We start from the raw sequence: 3,559 nt of genomic DNA, 5'->3' as shown, positions 1-3,559 counted from the left end.
GGGGGGGGGGCAGAGATAGAGAGAGACTACACAGCGACGTGGAAGTGGAGAGGGAGGAGCAAGACGCGTGCTATCCGTAATTGCATCCTGTCTGCTATCGATCACGCTGATTTCGATTATCGGACCTTCATTCGATACCTCGAACGCTCTCGATAGATCATCTGCATCGAGCGCTGCATTCCAGCTCGCGGCTCTGCCCGGCCCGGGCTCGGCCTGGCCTCTCCCTCGCTCCCTCCATTCATTTTCAGCCGCATTATTAAAATATTTTTGTCGTCTTTGATGAGACGCGCAATTTATGTGTTCGGCAAGCAGCCGATTAATAATTAAATCCGATCGATCACAAAGTAATAATTCCCACGGACCGCCATAATACACGCGAAATAAACAGTGAAAACAAAATAAAAAGGGAGGATAAAAGTTTCAATCAAAATTGACGCGCGCGCCATGGTGCGGAGGACCCGGAAGGATTTATGACCAAACAAGCGTACCGCCCCGCCGATTTGGACGTCGCCGGCGCGCCAGCCGCACTGACGCAGTTGTCAGGATAAACGATGGCAGAGATTATCATGATCTCGTCTGTGGGTCGCATTTGCCTAATTTTCGGCCGGCGGTTTAGTTGAGTGCGCTATGTACTCACCACATGCAGCGAGTCGGGGTCCCGCCGCTGGGAGACGGCGGCGGTGAGCTGGTTGTAGTGGTGCGCGGCGGCCGCGGCCTGCTGCGCCGTCTGGTGCAGCGAGGTGAGCGTCTGCGAGTAGGGGTCCGGCACCGAGAGGTAGTCCAGCTGGTGCTGGTGGGATTGCGCCGCTGCCGGCGACGTCGCCTGCGAGCCGAGAATGCGATAGTAAGAAGAACGGGTACATAAAGAATCAATTTTGAAAAATAACTCTTTTTCAAAGTGTATTTTGGGAGATTTAAGAAAATCTACTACGTATTTAAATTGAACTTTATCAACTTTTAATTAAAGTTGTCAAGTTTGCAATGACGATGTCAATTTCACTAAATAAATTTGTTTATTTTTGAAATGCACGAAGGAATTTGTTTTAAAATGTTAATGTCTACGTAGAGGGGTTAACATTTACTACCTCTAGAAGAACTACAAGCACACTCTTTCATGTGAGTACTGTGGTATACTTATATCAGTGTGCTTGTACACACTTCCTTTTGTGTCCTAAGTACACTGTTGTGAAAAATGAGGACATTCTGTCCCACTGTTGAAAGAGTAGGACTGGCCCATACTCTTGAATTTTCGGAATAAATCTGTGCGTCAGGTCTCGGGTGACTCACCTGGTGGTGGTGATGGCCCGGGGGTGGGAAGGGAGGGGGGAAGTAGGGGGGTTGGAAGTCGGTGGCATGGTGGGGGTTGGGGGTCATGTTGGCGGCGCCACCGACGCCCCCGGAGGCCGTCCTGTGGTGGTGGTGGTGGTGGTGGCCGGCCGAGCCGAAGGGCGACGCGCCGCCACCCCCCGACCCAAGGGAGGCGATGCCCCCGTGGCCGGACAGCCGGTCCTGCAACAGAAGAAAAAAGAACGGCGTTACAAAAATATTTCATTTCGATTCGTTAGTTGTTTTTTGGCGCGACACGTGAGTTTCACGCACAGCACACCCCTCCGCCCTTGGGCGGGCTGGTCCACCCCGGGCCCACCCGACTGATGGCGCCAGTAGCGGACCTCTCATCTCTCTCACACTGGTACGAACTTCCCAAAGCGAGAATCGGCCGTCTCCCTCTCACTACACCTGTCGCACTCCGCTACTGGGGGTGGCGCCAGACACGATCAACAAACGTAGGCGCAGTCAGCAGGTTTAGCCACAAAAATTTTCTCTCCTCAACAGGAAAAAACCCCTCAAACTTCTACACGGAAGAAGTTCCTAGCCGAAGGCCAGTTTTCTTTGTAGTAAAAATAAAATCCCGTGAACCGTACTATAAGGAAATTTATCTCGTATAATACAAAACTTTACTTAAGTATAAACGAACTACTTTGACATAGCTCGACATCTATGTATAACAAGAGTTTGAAAAGTTAGACAATCGAGTAAAACAAAAGTCTCGACGAAAGTAAAATTTTGTAATTCAACGATTCTGTTCTTGGGATAAATATTACGGTTGCACAGAAGGGTGAAAGGTGCACAGACATTTCTTTTCTTACAAAGAAAATTAACATTTTACAAGGGTTTTGTAAGGGTGTAAGAGTGCACGGCGTGCGGTGTACCAGTCGAGCGGGTCGCGGTCATTGCGGAACACGGCCGCGCCAGACACCTAGGCCCTCCACACACCACACCGGGCGCCAGACGCACGTTGGGAAGATTAAGCCGCGTGCGGAAAATATTATTTCGAGACCATTTTTAATATTCGACAGAGATTTGATGCTGCTCCCGAGATCCTTGGGTTATGGTACGGAGACGGGGGGTTCGAGTCCCGACAAAGTCCGTGTTTTTTTCCGGCGAGCTACACGCCGGTCAATTACAGCAGCCGAGCGCGAGCAACGGAGCGGGCCGACGAATCAATTCATCCCGAACGAGGAGTGTGAACCGCCTTCATGTTACACACACTGCCTCGCGCGACCAGGGGATCCCGACACGGTCCCGATCGAATACTCACACTCCCCGCCCAACCGTGTGTTTTAAATAAAGTTTTGAGTTGAGAGTACGTCATAACGACAAGACCTTCCTCCTCCACAGCCAATGCTACGGGCGAGGTTAGATTTGATTTCCTCGCTTGATTAGGCCGATACTTGAAAAAAAAATCTCACCCCGTTTGAGTGATGATTGGGAAATCTCGTTCTTTCCTAAAGAGGATTCAACTGATTTTAAACACACTACGTTTTAGTAGTGTTTCAAGAATCTTACTCAACAAGAGCGAGGAATCTGGCTTTTTGCATCGGCAGTGTCAGCATGTGAAAACATCTATACATCTATCAAAAATATCTATACATTTAAACATTTTGTGTGTGCGTGAGAGAGACAGAGTGCTGCAAAGAGCGAAATCACGCTGATGCTATGTCGCGATTCACAGATGCGATAGCGCACCCCGCCCCGGCCACCCGCCCCGCCCCACCCCGCCCCGCCACGCCACCTGTAGAGATGACACCTCCTCTCGGACCGTGTAATCTTTGCGACGGTCGGGCGCCTATTTATTGGTGTGTAACCGACACACTCCAGCGTGTGTGTGAGTGTGTGTAATCTGAACGTCAGGTGGCGGGCGCGGAAATCTTTTTCATCAAGGAATTTGTGTGTATAATTTTCCTACATTTGGCCACACAGCACGAAAACGAGCTGTTCGTATAGGGAAATAACGTCCTAGACCAATTTAAGGCCGAAATATGTTGTGTTTTTTTTTTTTCCAAATACATTGTATTTTTGAAAGCAGACGACGAGGCTTTGATAATCGGTCGTTTAGGAGCGGCGCGGGACGCGAGGCTGATCAAATTAACAATAATTAGTCAACGTTTTCTTATTTTTCCTTCTCCTTGGGAGGCTTGCTTTGCCTCGCTGCTGCTGGTTATGATTAGAGACTGATGGGAGGGAGGGAGGGAGAGAGAGGGGGAGAGAGAGCGAGAGA

The 3,559-nt window shown here is 49.8% G+C and overlaps 1 protein-coding gene across 1 annotated transcript in view; it reads right to left on the bottom strand.

The window, feature by feature from the left end:
- Nucleotides 1-3,559, bottom strand: part of LOC113206018 (transcription factor AP-2-epsilon) — a gene marked incomplete in the record, with an annotated part of 30,358 nt that overhangs the window by 25,930 nt on the left and 869 nt on the right.

Source organism: Frankliniella occidentalis, unplaced genomic scaffold (assembly GCF_000697945.3).
Source record: "Frankliniella occidentalis isolate FOCC.00 unplaced genomic scaffold, Focc_3.1 Scaffold16, whole genome shotgun sequence".
Taxonomy (NCBI): Eukaryota; Metazoa; Arthropoda; class Insecta; order Thysanoptera; family Thripidae; genus Frankliniella; species Frankliniella occidentalis.
This window is presented reverse-complemented; position numbering and strand designations above follow the sequence as displayed.